Consider the following 15,175-nt stretch of genomic DNA (forward strand, 5'->3'; position numbering starts at 1 on the left):
TGGCAGAAGGCTGGAGAGGCTGGGTCTGGCCCAGGCGGGTGGATCGGGAGCCACTTGCGTGGGGGCATCACCCTGGGCATTGCTGCCCTGAGAAGCTGGGGCCATCTGCAGACGAGGGGACTTTGATTGGGAGTCCTGGAGGCAAGACGAGCCAGACGAAAAGAGAAACTTGAATGGCGTAGACGAGAGAACCTGCTGAGAGTGTCGTCATGTTGCACAGTTACAGTATATTTTTATACCAAGCACAACTTCATGTACCTTTTTGGGTTTTTTTGGGGGGTGGGTGGGCTTTTATTTGGTTGTTTGTTTCTTTTCACTTAGACAATTTGGAGGCTGTAGGGAAACTTGAACAATGTGAATGGTTTCTTTTGAGTGGGGGTGGGTGGGTGGGGGGTTTCCTTGCCTCCCAGGCGAGGACGAGCGTTTTTGCACTAACCCTGTCTTGCGTGTGGAGGAGGATTAATGGTACAGTTCGCAGATTTTGGTGGGTGGTGATTGTATCCTTCCAAACAGGAGGGGAAGAATGTCAAACATAAATCCTCAGAAATAAAGAATGTAACGTGAAAATGCAGCCCATGTACCAATCAGGCTTTCCTGAGTGCCTTAGCCTCAATCGATCACTTGCTTTCCTTGGGTAGAAAACAGATCAAGAAAGTTTCAGACGAGAAGGAGCTCCCTTCCTCTTCCTCCCCCCACAATTGCCTGCCTGCCTCCCCCCCTTGTTTACAATACTATTAGAAGTGTCACTGGGGTCTGGGCACTGCCTTCCGACTGTAAGAATGCAGAATAACATGTGAAATGGAGACGGCACCCTCTAGACCAGACATAGAAACAACCAGAAAACTAAGTATTTATGGTATGTCTGCACCTTTATTCTTAATGCTTGACTGTTAGCAATATTACATGTTTATATTATATATATATACATATATAAAAATAGATATATATATATTAAAGTTATATCACGCACCTTTCTAAATAAAACATTATAAGGCAAAACCTGAATGGACTGAGCAGTGGCCATGTTATCGTATCAGCACTGAAACCCCTTCCTCGTCCCCCTCCCTGTCTGGAATGGACAGTTGCTTCCTAGAACAGCCCTGGGGCTTTTTAAAGTCCATGCTCAGTAGTTGTCCACAACTGGACAAGTAAGAGTCCACAACTCCCAGGGTTGTTCTTCCTCAAAACCATTTCGGGACTGGATTTTCATCGCGGACTGAGAAAGAACCAACAGTCACCTCTGGAGGGGCTCTGGGCACTTGCACCCCATCAGTGACTCCTGATGGGAATCCTGTCCCAAAATGGCCTCAGTAGCAAGGCTTTTGAGGCTTCCAGCCACCTACTCAGTAGAATGGCTGTCTTCACATCTCTTCCCCCCCCCCCCTCCAATTTGTTATGTGAACATTCTGGCTAGAAACAGGTTTTACTTTCAGGTGTTGATCAAGGAACAGTAGAGAAAAGATTGTCGTGCTTTCCCTGGCAGTCCATATTGTCATTGGTCTTCCTTGGTTATTGTGACCCTTTCTGAGACTAGGACTGGCAGTGAATAAGTGAGGCCCGCTTGGCAACTTCCCTCCCTTGCACCCCCTTCCCTGCAGAATGGTGCTGGTCCCGCGCAGGAGAGAGTGGAGCCCTTTCGGATACTGCCCCCAAAGCCAGACCAGCTACTGTGTGGCCATAACAAAACTGGGAATTTGCAGAAAGGGCTGCGGCTACTGGGTCTGGAAGTCTGGGGTATGGACAGGCACCAAGGGGTCTCTTTATCTGGAAGCCTTTTGTCCTGGGAGCAAGCCAGCAGCTCACTGCTGTGCTTATGAGTGACAAAGGTGAAGTGGAAGGCAGCGGTGGGGGTTTGGCTGCCATTTCTGAACTCTTGCTACTTGTCTCCATGGCTCTTCTCAGTCCAGCCTGACTGATTGTCCATGTCTGGGACAGTCCTTGTACCTCTCAGCTCGTTTTCAGCAGCCCATTGACCATGCCAAGTAATCTGGGCCCCTGGAAGGCAGGGCTTGTGCCTCCTTCGCTGGCCTGACCTCCTGGAGGGGGGGGGTTCTCCCTCCCTCCCTCCCTCCCTATGAGCAGAGCGGACCCAGAACCAAAATAGCTCCACAGCCCTCCCTCCCTCTCAGCCGCTTCTGTGGGTGTTTACCGAGTTCCTGGAGCTGAGCCATCCTACCCTTGAACTGGCACCTCTTGTACCCAAAGAAATTTGGGGCTCCTGGTGCCACGGAAAAGACGTTGACCTTTTTAAAGCACTTGTCCTGAAGTTCTACTTTGGGCGTTCCAATCGGTTTCTTCCACTGTATCTTTTTTGCACTTTAGTGACTTTTGGAGATGGAGGCGGGGGTGGGGCAGGGGTGGGGAGCCGAAACTTGCAATACTATTTTTGAGAGAGAAGAGGTTATAAAGGTGATGCCAGAGCATCAGTGCTGTGCGTGGTTTTGGCTTGAACCTTTGGGCGACGCATTTGCTTCCCGCGAAGTGTTGATCCTGCGGAACTGTGTGATTTAAGTCTTAAAAGAAACAAGGTGGTTCTTGGGACTCTGTTTGGAGTCCAATAGTACTGGACTATCCAGTACTATCCAGTAGTACTGTAACTCATGACTGTTAAAAATAAATAAAAATAAAAATCCAGTGCTATATTGTTGGGGGGGGGGGTTTGGAGATTTTGCAATGCGGAATTAGTGTTTCGCAACAAAAAGACACTTCCCCTCCATTTGTTTGTTGTTTATGTGCCATTCTTCATATCTCGCTTAAGACTGTTACTTTCACAGCCGTGGCTCACCTGGCAGGTTCGTGACGTAATTGGCTGAATGGGAAGGAAAAGCTCTTGGGGGTCCTTCCCCTTCTCCCGCCCAGGAGATCTGAGTGTGCTCCAGCTGTGTTTTTTTTTTTCTTTTCATATAACAGAACATCCATTTGAAATGTGATCATTAATGGCAAAATGCTTTGTAAAAATCCACATTTACAGAATAATAAAGTGAATAAAAGCTCCTCCTCTGTCTCTGTTTGCTGCCCTTGTCCTCTCCGCTCCCAGGCTGTGCCTTGGTCAAGGGGTGGCTGTAGCGTGTGCCTGGTGTGTGGGCTACAAGTCCAGTTGGGGAGGTAGGGGATACCACTGCAAGAGCCACTGGTGGTGATGCTGAGTGTTTGCTTCGGGCATGAATTGTGCTCAGAGTCCCTGTCGTTCTGGAGAGTTTCGTCTGTGTTTAGTTACTGTAGACCCCCGTGTGGAGCTTGGGGGAGGGCAGAGGTTTGGCATTGATTTTACGTGTATGTTGGGGTACACAGCTTCCTGTATTTTAATATATGCAGGTAAATAGGAGTTCCTGAGGGCCCCACATGCTGTCATGAGTTCAACTACTGATGTTCTGTGCCTACCTTTTTACTGACTTCTGTATTAAATTCATCTGTGTGGAAGTGGGAGCTGGGTTCAAGTAGAGAACCTACCACCCTGGTAGAGGCTGGGGTGAGGCAGATGAAACACTAACCCACCCACCCCCCCACTCTTCTCCGGTGCCAACTGACTGAGGAAAGGTCCAGCTTGCCACATATCCATCACTTCAGAACCTTCTCTCTCCCACCCCCCACCTAGAACAAGTGCCTGTTTTGTGCATTGGTGGGGGAGCCTGCTGTTAATCAAGCCTTGTTGGGATCAGAGAGTCATCGAATGGCTCCAACTCATCCATATCAGGTATGGTAGCACATATCAGGTAGCAGCAGCAGTGCTCAGAAGTTAGCATTTATTTAATGTGTGAATGCAGAACCAACTTAAGTCCCTTATAAGATCCAAAAGTTGAGCCAGTGGACTTGAATGCTTTGAAAGTACAGATGGACCATTAAAATTAGTGGAGAGCAAACGATTGGTGAGAGAGAGAGAGAGAGAGAGAGATTTAATAAACCTCTCCAACTGAGTCAGAGAAGAGTTTGGACAGCACTTTTTGTGACCCACATGAACTGTAGAGGTTGTTAAGCAGGGCGTGTAGTTGGTACTAAGACAACTGTGTGCTTGATGTGCCAGTCAAGGAGGCCAAGTGCTCTTTGGAAGCCTCCATGTCGCAACCCTTGATCCAAGGCAGGGAGTTTCCCTCACCAGAGTTTGGCCATGCCTCTTGCAAAAGTGCCACCTACAGGTTGAAGTGTAGCCTGTTCCTGAGACCAGCACTCAACACCATTGAGCATGACGGCTCTGGAGACTGTCGGTTTACTGCCTGTTTGCCTAGCCAAAATGCAACCAATGCAAAGTTGCCTTTTCCTTGAGTTTTCCGAAACAAAGATGAAAGAGATGGCCCCAAACGACAGCCATTTAGTTCTCCTCCTGTGGAAGGGGGGAGGCTGTGAGACCTTCATAGTGTTGACTCTGTGAATAATGGCACTTTCCCACTGTGTTATGGGTATCATTTCCAAACCGATTTTGCAGAAATGAGTTGCGCTAATCAGAATTTTCCTTTTCTTGCCGGCGTCAGGGTTTCAGAGAAGTCTTTGCCCGGCAGCTTCCATATTTCACACTGATTACTTATTGAGGCTATTTCCAGAATTAGGTCTTCGGCATGCAGAGTTGTCAGTGGGGTGTATGATGATGTGCAGTCAGAATAAAACATGAAATGACTTGATGTTTGTAAAGGGAATGAGGGGGGCTTGATAAATGTGTCGTGGGGAGGGGCAGATATGGAGAAAAACAAACCACAGCCTGCCTGCCTAACAGTAAAGTTAGACTTTGACAGAGCTGAATGGGACACCAATCTCTTGCAGCCGAGCAAAACAAAAAGAGCCCTAAGAAGAGCCCTCCTGGATCAGGCCAAAGGCCCATCTAGTCCAGCTTCCTGTATCTCACAGCGGCCCACCAAATGCCCCAGGAAAATGGGAAAAGAGGGACAGCATAACATATCATGCAAACCTCCTTTACTCATATTATAATTTGATATTGTTTCCTGTATAGTGAAACATTAATGCTGTTAGCAGAGGTGAGGGGTGAAAGTAGTGCCATATACACTGATTCCTGCTAAGGTTTTTACTGTAACAAGGAAAGAACTGCAACATTGCTACTCAGGCAGAAGAAAAGATGGGCAAGGAACCCAGGCTTCATTTCTTTTTTTCAACTAACAGCGCCCGTAACACTCAAAAGGTGAATGTAGATCTCCTCCCAGCATGCTACAGTTGCATATGTTTTTCTAGCATGCTCGCCACATTTAGTGTGGCACTTCAGGGTTTCCCCACTGCCAAGCACATGTAAGTTTAAAAAAAAATTTTCTTACATGGATTTGGTGGCAGTGGCAGCAAAACTCCAAAGTGACATTTTAATGGCACCTACCGGGTACCCGGTCGGGTCGCTACTCTCCTCTAAGGGGGCAGTGTCCTAAACAAAAATGTGCACACCTGTCCTTGGGAGTTGCGACCCCCCAGGTTGGCATACACTGCTTCAAACTAAGTAGCAAAGGCCCCCTACTGGTGGAGGCCAACATTTCCCACCTTGGTGCCTAGAGACGCACTGGGCAGCTCAGCTCATCACTGTTGCCCTTTCCAACAAAGGCTTCCTATTTTTGCCTTGCTCAGAAGAGCAGACATCTGTGATTACTGGCATTGCACACACGTCTGGTTTGTGCACCATTTTACCCTGTAGCTTCCTGGCCTTGGCAGGCCTGGAGCCACCGTGGGTCACTAGGTAAGGAGTTTGAGAACCCCTGGGTCAGCTCCTGTTGGAACGTTGCTCTTGTTGGAACGTGGCTGCAATGCCCCCTGCAGGATTCCGGAGGACAGTACACTGTACAGACACCGGAGACCCTCTTGCCTGCCCTCTGTGATACCTGTCGGTCAGCCATTTTCAACCACTGTGCCATGGCACACTGATGTGCCACAAGTGGTCCACAGGTGTGCCACAGGAATTTGGGGGAAGGTCATTTATTAATAGGGCCAATGGGAGATGTGAGCCCCCGCTGGCAGCATGGTGTGCCTTGTCAATTGTCAAAAACCTGGTGGTGTGCCTTGACCCTTTTAGTGCCTTGTCAGTGTGCCATGAGATGAAAAAGATTGAAAATCACTGCTGTAGGTGTTCCTCTTTCTCCCATCTGTCTTCTCTCTCTCTCGCGGAGTGCTGAAAGAGAAGGATGCTGCTTCCTCAGAAGTCCTCGTGGCAGGCAGTCCTCATGGCACACTTTCCTGGGTCCACTACTGAATGCAGCGGGACTTACTTCTGAGTAGACATGCATAGCGTTGCACACTCAATGTGTAGAGAGAGAGAGTCGTCATGCTGAATTCGGTCATCTTGGCATGACTCTCATCTCTTGAGCGAGCTTAAAACCCAAATTATTCACTTCTAAGCTGGTCTTCATGTTCCAGGCCTTCATTAGTTCAGAGCACAGACTTCAGGCTCTGTGCTGAGAAGTATGGTTAGGATTGCTGTGCCTGCGTTGGCTCGGTCATGTCGTGAGAATGGATGATGGCCGGATCCCAAAGGATCTCCTCTATGGTGAACTCGTGCAAGGAAAGCGCCCTACAGGTAGACCACAGCTGCGATACAAGGACATCTGCAAAAGGGATCTGAAGGCCTTAGGAGTGGACCTCAACAAGTGGGAAACCTTGGCCTCTGAGCGGCCTGCTTGGAGGCAGGCTGTGCAGCATGGCCTTTCCTACTTTGAAGAGACACTTGGCCAACAGACTGAGGCAAAGAGGCAAAGAAGGAAGGCCCATAGCCAGGGAGTCAGACCAGGGACAGACTGCACTTGCTCCCGGTGTGGAAGGGATTGTCACTCCCGGATTGGCCTTTTCAGCCACACTAGACACTGTGCCAGAACCACCTCTCAGAGCACGATACCAGAGTCTTTCGAGACTGAAGGTTGCCAACATGGTATTAAATACCAATCAATATCTAGTCACAAGGGTTAATAAACCTGGAAGTTGCTGGCACTGTGATGATTGTGACTCCCACAAATCTAGAAATAATCCATTTTCCCTGTGTTAAAAATACTACACAAAAACAAACATATCTGGGGTGAATGAGGAGAGGAAGTTGTGGGGAGGGGGGAGACCACTGAGCAGGGAGGGGTGTGTAGAGGCCAGAAAGGGGCAGTGGCAGCAGTTCTGCCAGCATCCTCTCCCCCTCCCCAGCCTTGATCCACTCTCTTGGGTCCACTCAGACTTGCACCTGTTAAATTGCTGGTGCAGGTCCAAGTAGACCTATCATGGCAGCAGCGGCTTCCCCTTGGGTTAATCTTAACCCCCTGGCAAGGGAAAAAATATTTCCTTACCTGGTTGAGACCTCTGGTACTCCCCCTCCCCCCGCAGGATGAAGCATGCGCTCCGGTGGCACAGCTACATCAGTGGGGGGTTTAGAAAGGATGGGGCTGCTGGAAGCTGAGCTCCTCCTGACAAGTAATAATAACAACAATAATAACAATAATAATAATACAGGTATTTCTATACCGCCTTTCTTGGTCCTCAGATTTCTCCTTGGACTTTATTCAAGGCGGTTTACATAGGCAGGCAATCTAAATCCCGGTAGGGATTTTTACAATTTGAAAGAAGGTTTCTATCTTTCAAGAAACCACAACAATCAGATGTCTCTTTCTTGATCTGGCCGCACATTCTGGCCTCCATCCTCCCACGCTCAGAGCAGACGGAATAACTCGGCTCAGCTTGTCAGCTGCTTCAAGGTCGCACGGTGCCCGTGGCCTCGAACCGGCGACCTTCGGATGTTATCTTCAGGCAAATGGAGGCTCAACCCTCTAGACCAGACCTCCAGCCCTTGCCCTTGCCCAGTGTCTCCAAACAATGGCACGCTGCCCGCCTTTCCTTCCTAGCCTTTAGATCGTGGCTTTGGGTACATTGCGATTCCCTCACCGCATCCAGCACTGGCGCTTTGCTACGGGAAATGGGGTTGCAGGGAGTGGCCCCAGCCACTCTTGTGGGACCCCTTTCAAGTGTCATGCGGTGTCATGCAGTTCCACCGAGGGGCTTGTGCTGCCAGCTCCCACAGTTTTCATGTCTTTAGATCAGGGGTGCCCAAATTTTTTGTCAGGAGGAACAAATCATCTCTCTGAAACTGTGTCAGGGGCCGGGGGGGGGGGTTGGGAAAGAAAATTTACACTTCAAATTTGAATGAAGATCTTGCAATAGCTCAAGGTCTATAAAAGATCTTGCACGAAGCAAGTCCGGCCTTTCCACTGCTGCATCACAGACATGAAACAGCAAGCAGTGGAGGGAGCCCTTGTCCCACAGCTCACGCTGTGGCCCTCATGCTAAGAGCTGTTGCACAGGGACTTCAGCAAGTCTCCAGAGGGCCAGAAGCTCATTGGAGACTGCGGGCTACCTGTGGGCCAGATTGGAAGTCCCCAAGAGCCGCAAATGGCCACCAGGCCGGGGTTTGGGCACCCCTGCTTTGAACAGCCAATGCCCACCCATGTTGTGTTGCCTTGGCTGTTGGATTTGGCTGGACATTCTTCCTGTCCAGCAGGGTTCCACAGAACCCCTTGCAAGGTTCTGGGTGGTTGACGAAGAAGTGATACCTGACTGGTAGCCTTTCTGTGGCACAGAGCAGGAGGGGAATGTCATGGCACAGCCAGCCTGTTCCACACAGATGTGTCAAAAAGCAAGCCTGATGCAAAGAAACATAATTGAGAAATACAAAATGATCACAGGGAGGTGCTCGTTTCCCTCTTACACCAACACCAGAACCAGGGGACATCCACTACAATTGAGTGGCAGGAGAGTTAGAACAGACAACAGAAACTATTTCTTTACCCAGTGGAATTAGTCTGTGGAACTCCTTGCACAGAATGTGGTGAGGGCATCTAGCCTAGATGCCTTTCAAAGGGGTTTTAGTAGCTCTCTGGAGGAAAGCTCCATCACAGATTACAAGCCAGGATGGCTTGTATGAGCCATCAGTGATGGGTATGAGATTAGCTTGCCGCTCATCAGGAGGGCCAGGTAAGAATCTTTTTCTGTCATCCAAACTGGCTACGGATGGCAGGTTTTTTGCCTACCCCAGACTGGTGAGGGAGGGAGTCCAGTAGACTTCATGTTTTAAAAATGATTCATGTGTGTTTCATAAGCTGGCCCAAGTTAAACTGAAGCCACAGTCTAGTGTTTCCCTTGGGGGATGCCAGGGTAAATAGAATGCCGGGGGCACCATGATGCAGGGCCCTTGTGTTCTCCCTGAGGCATCTGGTGGGCCACTGTGAGATCCAGGAAGCTGGCCTAGCTGGGCCCTGGGAGCAGCTAGGAGCTCCAGCAGGGAGCGTCCGATGTTCTTATGTTCTTAAACTTCATAGACCGTCACGCATGCGGCACACTCTCCCTCTCCCTTGTTTTTTCTTTTGCTGAATGCGTAGGGCATGCATGCGAGCACAAAGTGTTGCCATGGCACTAGGGAGTGTCACAGCGTGTGGTTGGTGATGTACTGGTGTGTTAACAAGCCTCATTGTTATTATTTTTAATAATAAGTCTCCAAAAGGGGAAGATTTTTGAAGCATCTTTCCTGGAGTGGTGTGAGCCGGGCTGTATAATTCTAGGAAACAGCACAAGTGTTTGCGAGCAGCACAATCAATATGTGCATGAATATGAATGAAGTTGCATTAAAATGATTCCCATGAATAAGTTAAGCAGAGGAGGCGGGTGACTTATGAAGGAGCCTGGATTAAGCCGCAGTGCTGCAAAGCTGTCCTCGGTGTGAGCATCAGAAATGGCTTGCCCTGTTCTGGGAGTCCTTCTTTCCCCTCTTGGGGCGGGGGGGGGAAGGTGGGAGTGGTTGTGTTATGTCTAATCCTGTCTTGTTCTTGTTTCTTTACTTTACTCTCCTAGAGCAGGGCTGGGCAAACATTTTGGCAGGAGGGCCACATCATCTCTCTGACATCATGTCTGGAGCCAGGAAAAAATAATTTACATTTCAAATTTGAATACATTTACATAAATGAATACATTAGAGACGGAACTCATGTGAATGAATGAATTTACTAAGCTTATTTATAACGTGCATGAGAACATACATCATGTAGAACCACAGGAGAACTATGAACTGTTTGCCACATACCTCTTGCACAGAGGAAACATACAGACCAAGCACATGGAGACAGAAGTCCTTCAAAGGCAAGGGGGGGGGGTTAAATAATGCTCAGGGAAAAGCAGAAAACAAATGGAGACTATAGATCTTGCTCTAACTTGGCCCACAGCTAGTGACTGTCGGTCATGACCACCAGTTGCGGGCCAGTGTGGGCTCCAACAGTCTCCAATGTGCCAGAGGATCATTGGAGACTAGGAGCTTCCTACGTGCTGGATTGGGGGTCTCTGAGGACCACAAATGGAGGCTGGGCCAGGGTTTGTCCACCCTGTCCTAGACTTTTGTGTGCAGGCATGAATTTCTCTTTTATCCTGTTTCTTTTCCAATGCACATTATTCACTCCTAACGCTGATGTCAGGTCCTAACAAGAAAAGCAAACAGCTCCATCTTAGCCAGTTTCACTAGCAGCTGCCTGCAGGATCTGGCTTTTTTTTTCTTTTTCCTTTAAACTGGCAGAAAGAAGCCAGGACCCCAAGCAAACGGGTCACTGGGTTCAAAGATCAGCTTCCCAGGTTTGGCAGACAACCCTGGTGACCTGTGTTCAGCAAACGTGGCCAATGGCCCAGATGGAGGCGGTGAAGCAACGTGGACAAGATCTTTTAAAGCAGTTCTTAACCAAGAAGCTTTCCACACTGTGACCCCCCCCCCAAGAAAAGAAACTGGGCAGTGGGGGGAGGGAAGAGGGGCGCATGTGGAGGAGACAAAGCAGAACAGGTGAGGAGGAGGAGTAGCCCAGAGCTGGAATCCCAGGTGCAAAGCATGATAATGACCTGGAATCTCCCAGGTGATCATGCTGGTCTTGCAAAGGAATAATCTGTGACTGGGCAGCTTTACTTAAAACGTGCAAAGAGCCAACACAACAGATTTCTGGCCTGCCAGGATCCTGCTGATCCAGGATCCAGCTTGCCAGGATCCCTGCAGGCAGCTGCTAGTGAAAATGGCTAGAATGGAGCTGTTTGCTTTTCTTGTTAGGACGCAACATCAGCATTAGGAGTGAATAATGTGCCTTGGAAAAGAATGCAGGACCCAGCTGAGCATTACCCAGTTCAGCACCAGTCAAGGAAGTGAGAAATTTTGAAATTCCCACTTCCTTGATCTTGATCTCACTTCCTCAATGAACAAAATCAATCAGAGAATTTGAAAAAAAAGTCGTAATGAGTCTGGAGAAAGAAAAAAAACTATCTGTTTCTGTATTACATTGAAAAATGGAACCAGAAAGATTTAGATGATGAAGTATATTAAAAAAAAAAAAAAGGAGGGGAAATCTTGAGCCAGGGAGGATCTCCAACAGGAATAGTTTCTGACTGAGATGGAACGACATGAAGATGGTGACACCCGGGAAAGGACCCACAAGGTCTAAAGTCAGCCAGAGCAGGGTTTGTGGGGCTATTCCCCCCATGGACTCCATTTTTCATACTGAATGGTATATTTCATATCAGGAGATCCACCTTCTGGGAGGGGGCCAATAGTCTGATGCCCTAGATGTCTACACGTGAAAAACTAGGCTGCTTCAATTCACACCCAGTGGCAACAAGGCTCTATGGCTTGTTCCTTAGCTCAGATATCTGCAGTGGCTTTCAGTGACTTCCAGGGGAGTCTGACGTTATTTAGGGCAAGTGGGATCCAAGAGCCAAGGCTTTCTGTGCCACCTTGGATGAGGGCTCCACAGTCACAGCCCCTTGCTACCACTTCCTGAAGTGGGAAATCACTTCATGTTTCCTAATCAGGTGGGATGGTGGTACTCCCAGCACTGGGCCACATGTGCCAACGAGACTTGGGTAACACGATGGAAATGTCTCTTGTCTGTGCAGTTAAGAAATGCTGGCCTGATGCCTGGTCCTGAGACAGAGCCGCCTCCTGAAGAATGTAACCAAAGAATGAACCAAAGAATGAAGAATACAGCATTACAGAATGGTCCATGGCTGGTGCATTTCTCAGTGCTGTGTGCAGGCCACACAGTTTCCCAGTTTGAAAAGACACTTGGCCAACAGTCTGAGGCTAAGAGGCAAAGAAGGAAGGCCCATAGCCAGGGAGACAGACCAGGGACAGACTGCACTTGCTCCCGGTGTGGAAGGGATTGTCACTCCCGGATTGGCCTTTTCAGCCACACTAGACGCTGTTCCAGAACCACCTTTCGGAGCGCGATTCCATATTCTTTCGAGACTGAAGGGTGCCAATAAAAAAAAAAAGTGCAGGCCAAGAAGATGCACTGGGTCCATATGTGGGAACAAACGTTCCTGGATTGCATTTCAGAGGCAGGGACCTCAGGACGCACCCCATGCTCAATCACCTGTCTGAACTATTGAGGACTACTACTTGTTGGCAACCTTCAGTCTCGAGAGACTATGGTATCGCGCTCTGAAAGGTGGTTTTGGAACGAGGGTGCGTTTCTGGGTGGGGGGAGGGCAGGCGATGGGCAGCCCCGGGGGCGGGTGCACAGGGAGCCGAGGGTGGGGCTGGGACCTGGCGGTTATGTCGGGGAGAATGGAGTGGCTTTGAGCTGCTCCACTCTCCTCGGACTTGTGCCACCTCCAGAGGTGGTGCAGGTCCGAGGAGACCCATTGGGGCACGCAGCCCTTACCCAAGATAAGGGGAAGAGCTTCCCCTTGCCCCTGGCTGAGCCGTTACACCCAACAAACCTGCGCTGGATGCAGCACAAGCCTCCTGGCTTGCCTGCTACAGAGCAAGTTTGGATTGAGCCTTAACTCTGTGTTGGGGGCTGGGGAAAAAAAGAGTTTACATTTCAAATTTGAATACATTTACATAAATGAAACCATTAGAGATGGAACTTATATGAATGAATGAATTTTACAGAGTTTATAATACATATGAGATTTATAATACATGTTCATACAGCATGTAGAACCACATGGAAACTATGAACTCTTTGCCACACACCTCTTGCACAGTGACAACATACAGACTAAGCCAGAAACACATGGAGACAGAAGTTGTTCAGAGGCAATTTTTTTTGGGGGGGGGGGTTAAAATAACACCGGGGGGGGAGCACAAAACACATGGAGACTATATGTTGGCTGTCATGAATATGTACCGTTTAGGCCTAGATTAGCATGTGAAGCCTGAATCAAACTAAGTCAGTAACGGAGAAGTGGCTAGCAGTTCCTAGCTGCAAGAATGTGAGCAAACACAAAGATTGTTGTCTCTCCTCTGCTGGCCAGAAAGGACAGACAAGAATTACAACCCATTGGAATGTAGCACCTTTGCAGTCAGAAAGGCGCTTTATCAAGCTGATGAAATGTAGCTGTGGATCTCCAGTTGGGAGGGGTAAGAACTAGGAGGACTAGCAACCAGACCCACTCAAAAGGTTCTGTCCTCAAAAGTTTCTGACTGGACAGTCTAAATAAGTATGAAGTCACCTCAGTACTATTAGCATAAGACATATACTAATGAGTGCCCCAAGGGGTGTGTCTGGTTCTTCTTGGGCAGAGTTTTCATGTGCAACATCCTGCACGCTGTGAGCTCCATTGTCTACCATGGGTACCTGGCCTTATAGGTAGCCTGGAGCGAAAAGATCTACAAGAGTAACTGACCCAGGTGAGAGTTAGGGACAGAGATAACCAGCTAGCTTTGTTATTTTATTGCTGATATGTTTCCTAGATGTTTATGCCTCTAGCATTTGCTGCTTTATGTAACCTTATGTACTTAATAAACTAAAATACTAAAAGTACTACTGGATGGGAGGGGGGCCTTGAGGGCTTTAGGGTTCAAGAACCAAGAACTCTGAGCACCCCAAACCCCCCTAAGTTTGCGACACTGGCATCCTTCAGTTTCGGAAGACTATGGTATCGCGCTCTGAATGGTGGTTCTGGAACAGAGTGTCCTCTCCAGTGCGCGAAGCCTGGGTAAGGTAGATATGGAGGATAGACTGTTTCCCATGCAGCAAATCCCCCCTCTCCATGTCACTGAAATGGTCCAATGGAAAGGCAGAAGCCAATACGGTTGGTTCCAGCGGTGTCACAGGAGTTGCCAGAAAGCAACTGTGTTCAGCCATGAACTGCCTCAGGGACTCCGGCTCCGGATTTTGCCTCGAGGTTGACTCCTGAAGCCTTTTCCATAACTGGATGTAGCCACAAGGCAGTGGAGGTTTGGGATCAGAGTTTTCCTTCTCTCAGATGAGCTGCCTTCCCAGGCTGATGAGTCCCAGCTACCCGGTGGCTGTTTAGTCGCCTCTTAGGACAAGTACAGCCAAATTGAGGGCCTATTCTTATCCCCCAGCCCCCAGGGGATGGAGACTATAAAGGACTTGCTTTCACTTGGCCCACAGCTCACATCTGGCAGTCGAGATTGACAGCCACAGGCCAGTTGCAGGCTCCAATGGGCCAGAGGCTCACTGGAGACTGGGGGCTCCCTGCAGGCTGGATTGGGGGTCACTGAGGGCCACAAATGGCCCCCAGGCCAGGGTTTGCTCACCCCTGGTCTAGGATGTAGCTGTGAAGACCTGAAGCTAAGCAAGTCCAGTGCTTGGATGGGAGATCCCCCCCTCCTCCCCAGGAACCCCCCTGCATTCTCTGTGATTTCCATCCTGGAAGAAAGGTGGGAATTTTCCCCCTGGAGGAAAGGAGTGTTGTGGGAAGCAAAACAGATTACATTTTGAATGTGTGTGTCCTCTGGAAGAATTCCATGCATCTGAAAGTCAAGGGAGAGGTTAGTCTGCAATTCCAAATACATTCCTCAGTGGATGGTGGGCAAGAGCTGGGAAATGGCCGCACTTGCTTCCACATTCAGCCTCCATTTGGATACTTTATTTGTATCCCACCCTTCTCCCTGAAAGGGACCCAAATTTAATTTAAATACATAAATTAGAGATGGAACTTAGATGAGTGAATAAATGAATGAATGGGCTCATTCATTCAACCTCTCTGGCTCTCAGAACACCCTCCAGACACAATCAGTACTGGTCAGTACAATGACATGACAGTTCTGGTCATGTTCAGTTGAGTGGGCCAGAGGCTTTCAGGGGACAAGAGGTTGGCTGCGGGCCAGAAAGAGGCTTGCTGTGGGCTGCATCTGGCCCCCGGGCTGGGGTTTGGAGACTCCTGATCTAGTCCAACCTGTCAGTGCAGGCAACTGCTACAGAATCCTTGGCAGGCGGCCATTTAGCCT

Source organism: Tiliqua scincoides, chromosome 16 (assembly GCF_035046505.1).
Source record: "Tiliqua scincoides isolate rTilSci1 chromosome 16, rTilSci1.hap2, whole genome shotgun sequence".
NCBI lineage: Eukaryota > Metazoa > Chordata > Lepidosauria > Squamata > Scincidae > Tiliqua > Tiliqua scincoides.